At 48.3% G+C, this 16,840-nt stretch overlaps 1 long non-coding RNA gene across 1 annotated transcript; it reads left to right on the top strand.

Annotated features, from left to right (window-relative positions):
- The first annotated feature begins 12,912 nt into the window (after positions 1 to 12,912).
- Positions 12,913 to 16,634, top strand: LOC147575619 (uncharacterized). The gene is made up of 3 exons (XR_015242746.1): positions 12,913 to 13,255; positions 14,929 to 15,268; positions 16,281 to 16,634. It is a non-coding gene; the product is annotated as an uncharacterized LOC147575619 (long non-coding RNA).
- Positions 16,635 to 16,840: the final 206 nt, after the last annotated feature.

The following is a 16,840-nucleotide window of genomic DNA, read 5'->3' as shown; positions in this document are numbered from 1 at the left end:
AATCTACTGTTCTTCGGGTAGTCCATGAATATTGGCTCATACCAGTTGCCCCTTGTACCCAGGACTTCTTGCTGGCTAGTTTTCCTTGTGGGGTGCGGAGGACCGAATGTTGTGCTCCGGTGTCGACAAGGAAGTCAATAGGGGTCCCCTCCACTTTAAGAGTTACCCTGGGTTCGGGGAGAGGGTCCGAACCCCGACTCCCCTAATCACTTAGTTCATCTAGCTCTAGGACTTTTACTCGATCAGTCTTGCTTCCCTTCCCGCCGGCCCTTTTTGGACAATCTCGGGCCCAATGCCCTATCTCCTTGCAGTATGCACACTGATCCTTCTGCAGCCTCTGCTTCCCCCCCTTGGTGGTTCCTTTACCTTTTCTTGCGTCGTCTGCCAGCTGCCGGAGACGGCGGTCTCATTCCTCGGGGAAGTCAGCAGTGGTAGCTAGTAGTATTCTGGCCAGGTCTCGAGTCTGCTTACTGCTGGCAGCCGCCATGGCGCGAGCCTGCTTGTCCTCAGGAGGCTCCCGGTTATTATATACCTTTTCGGCTACCACCAGTAAGTCCTGCAGACTTTTTTCTCCTAGTCTATCTATTTTCTGTAATTTTCTCCTAATGTCTTTGGCCGATTGGTTTACAAAGGCCATGATAACAGCTGCCTTGCTTTCCGGAGCCTCTGGATCCATGGGGGTATAGGTACGGAATGCCTCCATGATCTGTTCTAAAAAGGCAGCCAGAGATTCATCTTTTCCCTGTTGTACATTTCCTACCTTGGCCAAATTGGTTGGCTTTCTAGCAGCCATTCGGAGACCCCCCATTAGAGTCTGGCGGTAGACCCGGAGCCTCTCCTTACCTTCTGCCATGTTGAAATCCCACTGGGGCCGAGTTAAGGGGAAGGAGGCATCTATCTGAGCCTGGTTGGTGGTGGGATTCCTGTCTGCGCCTGGAACTAGTTTCCGGGCCCCACTGAGGATTCTTTCTCTTTCTTCAGTCGTGAACAGGACCTGCAAAAGCTGCTGGCAATCATCCCACGTGGGCTGATGGGTAAAAAGAACAGAGTCTAATAAATCAATAAGCCCTGCCGGTTTCTCGGAAAACTTAGGATTCTGAGCTTTCCAATTGTAGAGGTCACTAGTGGCGAAAGGCCAATAGTGATGGGGCTGATTCCCCTCCGCGTCTGGGGGTCCGGTGGCTCGCAGGGGCAGAATAGTGGAGTCGGCGGCGGAGGCGGATTGCCCCCTCTGAGCCCTTTGTCTGGTAAAGGGCGGGCTTCCCCCTGGAGCGTTTCCGCCTCCCGCTCTCGGAACAGCGTCTGCCTCCCCCGGAGGGGGAGGATGGTGTTCTTCCGGCATCCTAGAGGGGTTATACGGGGGAGGAAAAATTAATTCTTCTTCAGTACCCCCCTGTAGGACAGGGAAGAGGGGTGCTGAAGGCTAGGTAAGACTTTTCCTCTTCTCTGTCTCCTGCAAAGCAAGAATGGGTTTTGGCTCCGGAGGGAGCAGGGTTAGGAAGGGCTTAAGCCAAGAGGGTGGGTCTTCTACAAGGTCCTGCCAAGTGATAATGTAAGGGAGCTGATCAAGATGGCCCGCCTTAGGCTGAGAGATGATACTCCTGGCTCGGTGGATGGTAGGGAGGTCGAAGGTCCCCTCTGGTGGCCATCCGACATTGAAAGTTGGCCACTCGCTAGAACAAAAAAACTGCAACCGACCCTTTCGGACTTCCACACTGAGGTTGTTAGCTCTTCCCCTCACATCCTTAAAGTGATCAATCATAATACTTAGAGGAGTAGTCTGAGTCTGTCCCATAACGTCCGTCCAGTAAGTCCACAGAACAAAACAGAGAAACACAAAAACAGACAAACAGAGGGCCCCTAGAAAGTCTTCCAACTCCATGGAAGCAAAACTGCAAGCTAGCTTAGACCTTTGAGGGGATTCCATGTCCCTCCAAAACCGATGAGGGGATTCCACATCCCTCCAAAACCGATGAGGGGATTCCACGTCCCTCCAAAGACGACGGCCTCACGCCGACCAGCGGGAGCGACCCGCCTCGTCTCAGACCTTTGAGGGGATTCCACGTCCCTCCAGAAGGGAGAATCGGAACGTCTTCCGAAACTCCCGGCCCGTGGTCCTCCAGTGCGTCCACTTAGACCGCGTCGGGCACTACCAGAATTCCAGAAATGAGCTCACACAAAAAAAGACAGAACAAACAGACACTAACCGTGGCCAGTCAGGCTCTCCGGGTCGGGGGTCCCTCGGGGTTCTTGGGGATCCCGGACGAGCCCCCAAATGTTATGCCCAGAATTCATGATCCCCAAAGACCACTAGGGAGCCGAGTCCGATGCAAAAGCAAAGAGCCTTTATTCGAGCTAGCTCGAGCTCAATCCCCTACCTGCACCGACGCAGCGGTGAGATACCAGGGAAAGAGAGCGAGTTTCAAAAGGACAAAGGTTTTATTGGGGCCTGGGGGCAGTTGGTGAGGTAATGGCTATGGCCTCAGCCGATTGGCTGGGGAAGGGTCCTGGGGAAGGGTCGAGTCCTGTTAGGCAGGTGAGGGGGGGTTACTCAAGGGGAGGAGGTGTGGTCAAGGTGAAGGACACAGAACAAGATGGAGTCGGCTGGCATAGGCCCGCCCTTTCAAAAAGTGTGCTGGCTCAGACCTGGATGCTAGACCGGGCTTCGATTTTGGTCCATCCGAGCTTTGGCCACTAGCCTCACAGCTGCACCCCCCCCACCCCACCAACGTAAAAATTGTGGGAGACAACCTCTGGTCACCCAGAGTGGGAAGGGCAAAACCAAGAAACCATTGAAACCAGGGCATAAGGTGTGAAGGAATTGTTTCATTCTGTGGCTCAGTGCCAGCTTCCTAAAGAACCTTTACTGCAATGGACCGTAAGAATAATGAATGTGGGTTCTGTGTCGTGGCTCCAAATGCCGCAGAGTAGAGGAGCATGTTGGAATTGACTCAGGACCCACACATCACTGCTGAACAATCACAGATGGCTATACGTGGTCCAGACACACAAGACGTTACTGTCAAAAGAACAGCCACTGTCAAGTCCATTAACCTTAGAGGGGGTCCGTCCGTCTCCCCCTATACATGCTAAATCAAGTGCCAAGTCCCAATGCCAAGTGGAGTACCCCAGACAAAGCAGCTGATACGCTTTGTATGCAAGGTATGTGGGACTATTTTATGGTGACCGGAATAGCCACCCATTGAATATGCCCGTGACCCCATGTCACGGTCATGCTGTGGGTAAAGAAGCCCCTTTTACATGGCGGCTATATAACCCTATTATTGCAAAACCAAGTAACCGTCCAGGAAGCCTTACTGGTGTCTCATTTCTCCTCCGGGGCCTTCCAGATGCTAATAAAAACGTTAGGTTAATTAACAAGAGAACAGGAAGAGGCTGAAGGGACAGTCAGGAGACTCTTTCCCATTAAGTGGAAATTCTTAAACTGCTGTAAGGAAAAAAGGTGAATAAAGCAAGATTTGATAGGAATGAAAAAAAGAGGAAACAGAAAGGGGAGAGTCGTGAGACCTGTCCCTCAGGTTATTAAAAAAAAAATGGGATGAATAAATAGATATTGAATAAAATGAATGAAATGGGATGAATAAAATGGATAGCCAAAGGTTGGATAGACCAAAAAATCCCCCAGGTGGTCCCATCCCCTAAACCTTAAAGGGCCCCAAACAAGTCTTTTCTATTTACCCTATTCAGGAGAATTTTGAAAAGCCAGAAGGCAGAGATTACAAAGAGAAATCTGGCCAGCAAGTTCTTGGGGTAGCAGTTTTGCTGATTAATCAATAATGATTGACAAAAGGGTAAGGGTCCCTTGATTCAAACGATGCCTCACTGGAGACCTAAACCCTTTCGCACGAAAGTGAGTACAATGGCCAGGGGTGGAGAAGTTTCCAGGACTCCTTGATACAGGAGTCCTGTGCGCCGTGGTACCAAAACCAAATGGCGAAGCCCTGACTCAGGCTGTAATCACACTGAGAAAATGTAAAAATGGAAGGGTGGCTAGGACCATGAAATGTGGAATGGTTAAGCAGGTATGATGTAAAGAAATATGTCTCCTTTACCTGAATGTTTTATGGAAACGGATATGTCTGCCTGTCCAGGGAACACTTCCCCCACCCCGCTTTGAAAAACCAAAACCTGTTGATGAAATTCTGACGGAGGGTACAGGTAGAAACGTTGGTGGAATGAAGGGAAAAGGCTGGATGAGAACTGCTGTGTCCGAACAGGCTTTATGGGAAGTGGTAACATCTCTTTCTCTTTGCATTTGGGGGATGTCCGTGTCTGGCTGGGGAATGTTTCCCCTACCTAGTATTGTGATTGCTTTTTAATGTTTATTTTTTGAGAGAGAGAGAGAGAGAGAGAGAGAGAGAGCGCACCTGTGCGAGCAAGCAAGCAAGCAAGCAAGCAGGGGAAGAACAGAGAGAGAGGTGGACAGAGGATCTGACGTGGGGGCTCGACTCAGGAACCATGAGGTCATGACCTGAGCCGAAGTCAGCTGCTGAACTGACTGAGACACCCAGGTGCCTCTTTCCTACCTGGTATTATCAAACTATAATATGCAGTTTTGTACAAAACTATACAAGAAGGCTTGCACACCTGCCCTGCTAGCAATATTAGACATGCTAAATGGGAACCTGTAAGACTGCCTGCGCGCCCACGATGTAGGGTAGAGCCAAGTGCCGGTAAGGGCGAGCTCCTGTGCCACAGCCCTATCTGTGCGGCGTGTAGATGGGGGCTTACAGTGAGGACCACTGGGACTTGGGTCTAGAGAATTTCCATTGGAGGAATGTTTACTACCTTTTGCTATCGGACGTCATTAACTGAAGCTACTCCTATAGATGGAAAAACGTAAAATGATCTTGCGACTTAAAACACCCACAATGTCAGAGAAACGCCCTCATGGTGATGGCAGTTGCCCAGAAAAGTTCCATAGTAACATGGAAATGGTTTACACGGGATCCCGCTGTCTGCAGGATTCAAGGGGGAGATACTCAGAAGCAGGATGTCTCGGGTCCTCCAGGACTAACTCTGGAGCCACCTGAGGAGCTTCCAGAACTAACTGCCACGTGGACAGTGCTCTGTGAACAGCTCTTGACTGAACTACAAGGAGCAGATAGTGTCTTCTGCTGGTCTTGAAGAAGGAAGGTGCCGTACCGTGGGCCGCCTACGGAGCGGGTCCTTTGGCCAGAACGATGAGCGGCCCATAGGAACGTAGGGCCCCAGTCCCACGAGCACGAGGAACTGGATTCTGCCAACAACCACGTGGACTTGGAAGAGGGCCCAGGCCTCAGGTGAAGCATAGCTGTCCACCTGGCTACGACTGCCGTATGAGACCGACCTACAGCAGAACAGCTAAACTGAGCTGATTTCTCTTTATTGTTTATTTTTTAAGTTTATGTATTTTGAGAGAGAGAGAGAATCCTAAGCAGCTTCTGTGCCGTCAGCACAGGGCCCAACTCAGCGCCCGATCTCACAAACCACGAGATCGTGATCTGAGCCAAAATCAAGACTCAGACACTTAACTGACTGAGCCACCCCGGTGCCCCAATTGTATTGATTTCTGACCCACGGAAGCTGAGACATGTGCGTGTCATCTAAAATGCTGCATTTGTGCTCGTTGTTACCCAGCACTAGAAAACAAACAACTGGGCAAGTGCCAGCTTCCAGTATAATGCTCCAGCTGGTAGGCTGGTTTGGGTATATGGGGTCTAGGGCTAATGGCGTTAAGGCTTTCCCGTGTGCCCCGCCCATTTTTCTGCTAGGATACTTTTCTTCCAATAAAGATGTTCTAACCTAACAAGCTCTTTACATATAAAACCCTCAAAAAATGGAACAGCTCCAAACACATGCTGTTCTCTCATGAGTGTCATCACCTTTGAGTCCTTAGAAATGCCAAGTTGCCTCAAATGGACAGTTCATTCCACGTTTCATCCAGTTGGACAGAAACTGGCTTTTCTCACGGGGAGACGTGGTTCTTAGAGATGGTTTGGCCCTTCAGTGTGGTTTCCTGCTCTTTTGGTTATCTATCATCCTTCTCTGTCCTCATTTGACATTCAAAATATATGCCTTCCTATGAAATTTCCAGAAGAACAGCTAGGTGAGAGGGAAGAAATTATACTTACCAATCTATGTAATGATAACATCATCATGGAGGTGACACCCCATCATTTTTGCATATACTACTGGTTAGAAGCAAGTTGCAAGTTGCACCTCATGCCTACCCCAAAAGGGAAGTGATTAAACAAGGCATGAACGTGACAGGTGCCCTAGGGTCTGTCTGTCATACCACGCCTGTGATCCCCTAGCCCAGAGTTTCTCAAAGAGTATACCCAAAACACTAGTCCCACAAAAGTTAGTTTAAAAAAAAATTGTACTTCAGTTAAACAAGTTTGCAATTGCTGCCTATTCTGTTCTCCTCTTGGAGATTTAGAATACACACAAGCATATGAAATCTACTAAGAAGTCCTGGGTATCAGGTATGATTGCATTCAACTGCAAAAAGCAGAAAACTCAAATACAGAGCTTCTTCTTCTTCTTCTTCTTCTTCTTCTTCTTCTTCTTCTTCTTTTTTCATAAGAAGCCTGGAGAGAGGTGGTTGTGGCCTTGGTTCAGTGGGCTGGTCACACCAGAGCAGATGTCACTGAAAGTTCCTTGGTCTTCCCTCACAATTACATGAAGGCTGCTGCAGTTCCAGCCATCCCATCTGTATTTACAGCAGATAGAGGAGGAGCTCTCTGTTTTGTTTACCATAAAGGCATAAGATTTCTCAGAACCCCACAGCATCTACCTTCCTAGGCTTCTTTTTATATCTCATGGGTTAGAACAAGGTCATATGCTCACCCTTATCTGGAAGAAAGACCACGGAAGTGAATATTTAACACATTTAGCATTGATAGTGAGAAATAACCAGGCAGAAGGGAGTTGGGAGAGCCTTGTGGGTAGCCAACTAATGGAATCTGCCACATGCAGCCTTAAAGAAATGTGCTTACCCTCTCCACTTGAAGTTCTAGCATCTAGCCACAGAAATACCCCTTCAAAAACACTGCTGTAGCCAAAATCTCTTGAGGAAAAACAAAAACAAAACAGGTGAGCTAAACTCCTCAATTTTGAGCATGAACATCTATGTGACACTCAAGTCTTCTCTGGTTCTCCCCATTCTTTTTTTTTTATTTTTTTAAAAATGTTTTTATTTATTTTTAAAGAAAGAGAGAGAGAGCACAAGCAGGGGAGGGGCAGAGAGAGAGGGAGACACAGAATCCCAAGCAGGCTCCAGGCTCTGAGCTGTCAGCACAGAGCCCGACACGGGGCTCGAACCCACAGACAGTGAGATCATGACCTGAGCCGAGGTCGGACGCTCAACCGACTGAGCCACCCAGGCACCCCTGGTTCTCCCCATTCTTGAGAATAGCTCCTGGTCCCAACCATGAGGTGAAGAGCAGGACTCTTGGGACGCTGAAACTTATCCTGCATCAGCTGTCCACTGACATATTCTAGAATGTTTCCAGGGCAGCCAGACTTCCTCTTCCACCAGTTCTTCAACAGGGTGCAACGGAATTATGAATTCACATCGCCCGAGGCATAGCTTCCTTCCCTCTTTGAAACACAAGGACCCCAGACCCCCTAAGCCCAGCCTCCCTTCCTCTTGCGTTCAGCCAAGCAAGCCTCCTCAGCCAAGAGTCACTTTGTGCCATTGTTGCTGGCAGGAAACCGAGCAGGAAATTGACCCAGAGTCCAACTGGCCGGTTTCTCATAATAACCTCTTTTCAAACTCCTCCTATCTTTCATTTCCATTTCCCACGTTCTCTCACTTCTTCTCACCCAAAATGGGTTCCAAGAAGTCTCAGGAGTCTCTTTCTTGGTTTTACATTTTCAATGAGCTCCATCGACTTCCCTTTATCCCCTCCAGTTATGGTCTCGTCTGTTGGTTGGCAATGGCACCAGTTTCTATGGAGTCATACGTAGCATATTTTAAATGTCTGCAGCCCTCCAAGTATCATCATTGTAATGGGGCAATGTGCTCTTCTAGAATGAGAAATGAATGCAGTGTCCAGCTCTGCCCTAATTAGCATGGGATCCTGAATAGAAGGAGTGTTTGCATTAAGAAGGGTCTTGGGCAGGGGGCGCCTGATTCTCCCGCCAGTGCAGGACTCTGATGGGAATCCTCAGACAAAGGACCATTTCAAGAGGCAGCAGATTTCACTTGGGGAAACTTGACATTGTAAGAAAGTTCAGTGCTCTTAGGACTGACATTTTTGAGCGTGGACGCGGGTGTCCACTATCCTCATTTTTTCAGATGGAAAAGGCAAGTCTTCTAAAGCCCATTGTTATGCTGATTGAAACCTTGTGTTCTCCTTTCTATCGCCACTCCCCATCCGTGGGAAGGATTTATTCATTCATTCATTCCTGCATTTATGCACTCACTGACTCATTCAGGATGCTTTTATTGAATGCTGCCTATAAGCTAAGCTCTGTGCCCTGCATCTAGGACAGAAAGATGAAAATACATAGTCCCGCTCCCAAGGAATTTATAATCCAGACGGGAGACATCCCTGATGACAGTAACAACACAATCTAATGATGACCATGATGTTGGGGTAGCGGGTGGCTTATAGGTGGTTTCAGCAGTTAGGCAGGGGTTATCCAACTGGGCTAAGTCCTTCCAGAAGAGTTTTGACATCATCTCAGAGCACAGATAATGTCATTGTAAATAGGGCCCTCAATGGGTGACAGAGTTGACCACTGTCTCAATGACAAAAGAGAAAAGCACAATTCTATCTGACTGAGTGTCCCTGGCCTTGGCCCTGCAAAGCCTCCTATGTTCTCAATTTCACACTTTCCTGACTTTAGGTCTCACCTCCTCTTTACCTAACCACCCCCCCCACACACACACACACAGGGTGTGTATAATGGATTGTGGGAACAGAAGAGAAGGAATACATAGGTGTCCCAGAAAGGGGTGGGATGATTCTAGGTGGGGAGTAAAGGATGAGAAGTCACCATGTTGGTTAACAAGAAGGAGGCATTTCTGGAAGAGGGAGATGTGAAGGTAAGGGGGTCAGTGTATTCTGGAAACAGGAAGCAGTTAAGTACCATTCAAGCTCCATGTGTGGCCGGGATGGGGGAGCAGGGATGACAGGAGGGAAGGTGAAGCAGCTCACCAGGGTCTTAGGAAGGATCGAGTAAAGTCTACCAGGCTTGGTCCTGTCTCAGTTCCTGAGACCCCCTCCCCCAGATAAATGCAATGCTTTCTTATTTTCCATGGATGAATCCTCAAGTATACTCACATAAATATCAAAGCTCCCCAAATATACATTTTAAAGTATTCACCATCCCGAAAACCCCAGAATGGTTCATATGGCCAAGTGGCTCTTAGCAAAGCACTGAGGCACTTGATCCAAACTTTTCTACAGGAGGCATCATGAGTTGGAAACAACTGACCCATTAGGAGGGGTGCTAATGACCCACAGTCCCTCACAGCTGCACCACGAGGACCTTGCCTCATTCAGAGTAGAAGACCCCCTCTGCTTCCCACACAGAATCCCTACTCTCTAGGTACTGTTTCCAAGCCTTGCATGGACTTGCCTGAGTCCACATATTACTGTGTGTTGTGGTTCCCTTAATAACAAGTTCTGAGCCTATAAATTTCTGGAAAGCAGGAACCGTGTCCTAATCGCTGTGTCTCTCCCAAAGCATAACACAGGGCCTGGCATACAGTAAAAGTCCAGGAAATGTTTGTCAAACTAAGCTGAACTTTGAGAGCATCACAGGAGGGCACTGGTGGGAGTACAAACCAGCATGAGTTACTATGATCAAAAGAACCACAGCCAAAGAACGGTGGTAGAAAATACCAGCATAGAGATGGCCAGTTTGGCACCCTAGTGCATGCTTAAAAGGATGGAAAAGCTGACTCAAAGTTGTTACGTGCAAAAGGGCTATTCCAGGAGATCTTCAGGTAAAACTGGATCCAGGAGCTCAAACAGTAGTACCGGGATTCAGTCTCTATCTCTTGTTCTCTGGCTGAATTCATTCACAGTCTCTATGTGAGGGAAGGGATTGATGGCAGGTCAAGACTCCCGCCGTCCAGGTCTGTGTACAGTTAGAAAGAACACACACTCTCAACTCTTCCAGCAAAAGTGGTGTTGATTATCATCAACTCTGACGGCACACCTCTCGCCCTGAACCAGTCACTGTGGCTGGGGAATAAGATGCTTAGATTTTATAGCTATAAGATAAAGATAAGTTCAGGGGTGCCTGGGTGGCTCAGTCGGTTGGGTGTCCAACTTCAGCTCAGGTCATGATCTCACAGCTCATGGCTTCGCGCCCTGCGTCAGGATCTGTGCTAATGGCTCAGAGCCTGGAGCCGGCTTCGGATTCTGTGTCTCCCTCTCTCTCTGCCCCTCCCCCACTCACACTCTGTCTCTCTCTCTCTCTTTCTCTGTCAATTTCCTTTTCTGTGAAATGAAATTTTACATTAATTCTGTAAAATGAAATTTACATTCATCTCTGTGGGCCCCTCCAGCTCCAGCTCTCCCTCTTCAATCATCTCTCTTGGGTAAATTACCTCCCAAGTTCCGACCTTATGGTGACAGCACCCTGGAGACCTGTCCGCCCTGGTCCGTACCCCGGGCACGGCCATCCCCACCTCTAGGCACACGAATGTGATCCCAGGTACCGTGACAAGCCTGAAGCCTGGACGTTTGGGTTGAGTTGGGTTGGGGGTTTTGCCCCTGGGGTTTCCCGGAAGCTGCTGCCAGTCCTGGGGGCCTTGAGGCCCAAGGAAGCATGGCTCCAAGTAGAGAATTTCCAGACTAAGGAGGTTTGCTGATGTTTGCACAAACATTGAAGCTGAGCCATTGGAAAAATGTCTGAGGTTTTCTGACTCAGGAGCAGGCTGAGTAACTGGTAAGTTGGAGGATTTCAGGGTTGATCAAGGAAGACACAGGACCACAAGGGGCAGTGACACACAACAAGCCTTACTAGATGGCCCTGGGACAATGCTGAATGAGGAGGAGAGGTCATCCCAGCAAGAGACCTTCCAGAGAAGGAGGCAAGAAGCGACCACCCAGAAGGGGACCAGACCATGAAAACTCCCAGGGGCAGAGAGGGTGCTTACATATCCAGATGACCTTACTCAGCAGTAAGGTGGGGGATGGCTCTGGGTGAGGGAGTTCCAGAAGGCAGCAGCGATGTGGTGGTCTTTCATAGGGTTTGTCTAATCTGTGGTGACCTGATGTTGAGTGCAGTTTCGTGGGGTATGCAAAGTAAGTAGGCCCTAAATAGCTAAAAATAGATGTATTTGGGTTATATTTTAAGCAATTGGATGTATAAAAATTTAAGTTTGGCATTAGCAGGCTTTGGGCTAACAGTCTTAGTCTGCTGTGAATCAACAACAAACTGGAAACATTTGGGGCCAATACGCTAAGGCCGTATTTGGCCCATTTACACAACAGTGAGATCCAGCTGAAAACGTCTCCTGGACCAGGATGTACTGACTAGCTAGGCCAGGCATAAAAATCTCACTGGTTGATGTTGAAATTATCCCCAGAAAACCTAGTCCTCCGGGGATAGTGAAAGTTCTCACTGTGATTTTCTTTCAAGGAATTAAGTAAATAATAATCCTTTAAGTAGGAGTGGAACTTTATCCTTTTTAAAGCGCTGGCATATTTGATTCTTGCAATACCCTCAGAAAGAATTAGAATAGGAATGCTCCCCTCTGTCCCCCCACCCCCACCCCTACCCCCAGACATTTCACATGTGAGGACACAGGCTCAGACAGACTTGGGAACAGAGTGCCGTAATAGCCAGGACTGAGCTCAGAACCCCTAAACTCCTGCCCACTCTGTTTTGCCAGAATGACAGGTTAGCACCCGGAAGACTGCTCATCGAGGCTGAGAGGGCAGCTCCGGACCTTTCTGCCTGGGGTTCCTGCCTTGCACAGACGGACAGATTCATCTCATGACTGTGGGCCATTTTGTCCACTGACCCGCCTTTTTTCCTGATAGAAATGAGCAATTTTACAACAGAAGTTGAAGAGAAAGTACCAGTGACGTCTTTGCTTTGTCTCATTGAAGTTCTCGGCTGGACGAGTTCTTAAGATCAGTTAGGCACTTTATGGATGGGGACACTGAGGACCAAGAGAGGAAGTGTCCTGCCCAAGGCCATGCAGCTCAGGGCCCTACAAGGCCTTTCCACGGAGGGCCACGATCCAGCCTTGAGCCCCGCCCTCGCTGAGCTGCTTTGGGACCTGCCTGCCGGGCCCAAGTTTTAAGATCCAAACCAGGAATGGACTGCTTGCTACCTTGGAAAGTGAGATTTTATTGTGGGATTAAGAAGCCGGTCACACTTTTTCAATCACAATCAGGACTGACACCCCAGGATTGCCGGCTCATTTAAACCAGGTGCAGGCTTTGTGACCAGTTCTCCAAGGAGCAGACACGCCCGGGCTATCCTATGACTGCCTTTCTCATTTTCCCAACCTCTTTCAAGCTTAGAAGTTTTAGGAGGCCATCCACACTGCCAGGGGCCAGGGAGAAGCGGAGAGGCCACGGGGGTAGCGATGTGCTGCGGCATCATCCGAGCCATGCAATCGCTGACGGCCCTGGGTCTGTTCCCTTCCAATGGGAGAAAGACCCGTTTTCCTCCAGCATCAGGAGATTCTCGCAGCCAATGTGAGGCCAGACCCCAGTGACTCACCCCACAGTGTGTAGTTTCTCAAGCAGATGTTCCAGGACTACATGAAAGCTGGCAGGGTATTACTATCTGGTTTAATGTTCCTTCTTTTGTTACCATTCGTGATATAAGATAGGGGGGGGGGGACTGGGGCAGGGTTGGGGATTGAAGGAAGCATCCGTTTACAGTCGGGGGTGGGGGGGCCCTTCTCCCAGGCAGCTCGGCCCTTGTTGGCCCTCCTGGGGTGGCAGGAGACGGCAGTGCTTCCCAGGAGCAAATCTGGGGGCTCCCCCCTCTTCTTCTTGCTTTTCCATCCAGAAGGTTAATTTCACTGGAATTCATTGCAGTTCAGTGAATGGGGCCAGCAGTGGAGAGGAAGGGAACAGCTCCATGGCAACTAGCTTATAAACCTTCAGGCCCCCGGCGGCCTCCTGGGGACTCCTTGCCCTCTCGGGACCCTGAACATGAACCAAGTCTCACACTTCCAACCCCTGGGATGGAGACTCAGCCGGGAAATGTGGGTTAAGTCAGGAAATAGGATGGACCCTCTTTCCCCCACTTCAAGATACACTTCGTACGTTTTTCAAATTATTTTGTATATTCTTACTAAACTTTCAGATGTTAAAAAAAAAAAAGAACAGTACAATGAATCTCCACATACACATCACCCAGTTGGCATAATTATCCATATTAAGCATTTCTGAAATTGGGACACATTTAGGGTCAGTAGGTATGTTTAATGTACCTTTCCCCCCAACCAAAGTTATTTTTTAAATCAACGGAGGTTTTTGACAGCTGGTCAGGGACGAAGAGTTGATGCAAATGAACGGGGAAGGAAGTCAACGGGGAAACAACCTTGCCCTTGAGCAAGTTTCCTTATACTATTAACCACCCAAGAGCCTTTTGGCTATTTTCTTCCCATTGGCTTTGGGCTTTGAAGGGTTTTTCCTACTAAATGCCATTTATTATCGTGTTCTCCGGTTTAAAAATAATTAAAAACGAATTGCAACATATACACAAATGTTCATAGCAATAGTGTGCACAATAGACAGAAGCATAGTAACAACCCAAATGTCTGCTGACAGACGAATGGATAAAGGAAATGTGGTGAAGTCGTGCAATGGAAGAGGCTTAGAAAGGAAGGCCATTCTGACACATGCTAGAACAGAGATGAACCTCATTCAGGGAAGCTCTGTTTCCCTCATTCAGAGAGAAACAAGCCAGACACAAAAAGAAATACATTGCATGATTCCACTTATGCGAGGTTTCCAGTATAGTTAAGTTCGTAGAGACAGAGGTGGGGTAGGGGCCCCTAGGCGCTGGGGGCAGGGGAGGATGGGGAGTTACTGGGTACAGAATTTCTGGTTGGGGTCTCGAAAGTATTCTGGAAATGGATAATGATGATCGCTATACAACATTGTGAATGTACTTAATGCTACTAAATATCCACTTAAAAATGGTAAATTTTATGTTCTGTGTGTTTTATCACAATACATTTCTTTTTTTTTTAAATTTTTTTTAACGTTTATTCATTTTTTGAGAGACAGAGAGAGAGCATGAGTTGGGGAGGGGCAGAGAGAGAGGGAGACACAGAATCCGAAGCAAGTTCCAGGCTTTGGACTGACAGTGCAGAGCCGGACGCAGGGCTCAAACCCAACCGTGAGATCATGACCTGAGCCGAAGTCGGACGCTTAACCAACTGAGCCACCCAGGAGCCCCAATAGATTTCCTTTTTTTTTTTGTTTTTAAAGGCAAACTTATGGGGTGCCTGGGTGGCTTAGTCGGTTAAGCGTCCGACTTCGGCTCAGGTCATGATCTCGCGGTCCGTGAGTTCGAGCTGACAGCTCAGAGCCTGGAGCCTGCTTCAGATGCTGTGTCTCCCTCTCTCTCTGCCCCTACCCCTCTCACGCTCTGTCTCTGTCTCTGAAAAATGAATAAGCCTTAAAAAAATTAAAATAAAAAAAGGGAAAATTATGAAGGATTTCTAAGTGGTGACAGCAGAGCGTTAAACCAAATGTGGGCCTTTCTGAGCACGTGACTGTGTGACCGCCCAGGTCATATGCCCTGGAAGCCGCTCTGACAGACTGGCACTGGAGACACAGAGGCAGATAGAACTGGGGTCTGCTGACCAGGAGCGTGGGCAGCCCCAGACCCCAAGACTCCTCACTCTGACACTGGCGGCTGGAAGAGCTCCTGATGGGCATGTCCTAACTTGGGTTCGAGGCCTGGTTCCATCTCCTGTTCTAGGTCTTGTCCTTCCCTGCAGTGAAGGTCATCATGTTCAGCTGGCGTAACTTCCTCCCGTTGATGCAAGAATCAAACGAGAAAATGCCACGTCCTGGTCCCTACGAGAGCATCAGGGTGGTGCAAATAGAAGCCATTGCGATCAGAGTGCAAATGGCACAGGGAGGTGTTCCCTGGTGCCCCTGCCCTTTGCAAGGTGACAAGCGCTCTGGGCTGAGAGTGTTGGCGGTAGGAGAGTCAGAAGCAGAAATACTGATAAGGAGCAACGATCACGGGATCAGCCCACACCTCACCCCCTTCCCAGGAAGAGGGTCTGGAGTTTCTCATTCTGGAATTACCCATGGTAAGGAAGAGCCTCTTGACTTCCAGACTTTTGTTTTCAGTCTCTGCTTGTAAACAGAGATGTCAGCTCTGTGGGCTGTCACAGCTCTGCCCAGACTGCCATTCAACCAGCCTTCCTCAAGGTGCCTAGCATGGGACAGGTTGCTGGCCGTTCCCTTTCAGCAATGGCCCTGAGAAAGCTTAGAGCCACTTTTGTGGCCCCTCCTCCAGCTCCAGGGGCCGATCCCTCTTGGCTTTTAATTTCTTTTTCTTCCTTTCATTGTCCCTGGACCTTCTTGGGTGTGTATAGACACTCCTTGAGAAACTGTCAGGAAATATCACTATGTAAATAAAAACAAAAAACAGAGGCGCCTGGGTGGCTCAGTGGGTTAAGCGTCTGACTTCAGCTCAGGTCATGATTTTGAGGTCTGTGAGTTCGAGCCCCGCGTTAGGCTCTGTGCTGACAGCTCAGAGCCTGGAACCTGTTTCAGATTCTGTGTCTCCCTCTCTCTCTGTCCCTCCCCCATTCATGCTCTGTCTCTCCCTGTCTCAAAAATAAATAAACGTTAAAAAAAAATTTTTTTTAAATAAATAAAAATAAAAACAAAAAACAAGGACAATGATAGCTCTTGTCCTAACTAAATGTAGAAATAGGTAAATTCCTAACAGACCATAGCCTTTGCTCATGTGACAGTGACATGCACATCACTGTCATCAAATAACTTTAATCTAATCACGTGCATGGCTTTTGAGCCCTGGTTTCTCTTTGTGTCAAGCAGGGATAATATTTACTACTTGCTCAGAGGTGTTGTAGAGACCAAATGAAATTTGCTTTAGAAAATCCAAAAACCCCAGGCAGGTGAAACTCACAAAGATGGACCCTGACAGCATATTGGGCACAGAGATCCCCTGAGTGTTGCTTATGCCACCCCACAGGACTGAAGGTTAATGGCTGAATGGATGCAGCAAGTCAGGAGGGCTCTTAGCAAAGCTACATTCTACTCCAGAATATTCTAAGTCTGTTTTCCTTCTAGATCTTCCAGCAAGATGTTTGTCCTATGGTTTTGAGCACCTGGCCCCCTGGTTTGAGAAGCCCTGCCTTCAAGTCACATCAGGATTGAGGGCCGCTGTCATACTGCCTGTGTTGGAATTGACTTTAAAATACTTTGGTGTAGGGGAGCCTGGGTGGCCCAGTTGGTTAAGTGTCTGACTCTTAATTTCAGCTCAAGTCACGATCTCACAGTTCATGGGTTCGGGCCCTGCGTCGGGCTCTGTGCTGACAGCTCCAAGCTTGGAGCCTGCTTCGGATTCTGTGTCTCCCTCTCTCTCTGCCCCTCCCCCACTCATGCTCTGTCTCTCTGTCTCTCGAAAATGAATAAACTTTAAAAATAAAACAAAAAAACCCTTTGGTATAAATAGTATGCTGTATGTATGTGAAAATTAAGTTATATATGTATTTGCTTAGAATAGGTAATAGATTCACATGGTTAAAAATCAAAACGGTAGGGGTGCCTGGGTGGCTCAGTTGGTTGAATGTCTGACTCTTGATATCAGCTCAGGTCATGATCAAGGTCATGGGATTAAGTCCCAAGAC

The sequence above is a fragment of the Puma concolor genome, chromosome D3 (assembly GCF_028749965.1).
Source record: "Puma concolor isolate L17-30 chromosome D3, mPumCon1.1.hap2, whole genome shotgun sequence".
Lineage (NCBI taxonomy): Eukaryota > Metazoa > Chordata > Mammalia > Carnivora > Felidae > Puma > Puma concolor.
The sequence above is the reverse complement of the archived record's forward strand: the minus strand, read 5'-3'. Positions and strand labels throughout refer to the sequence as shown.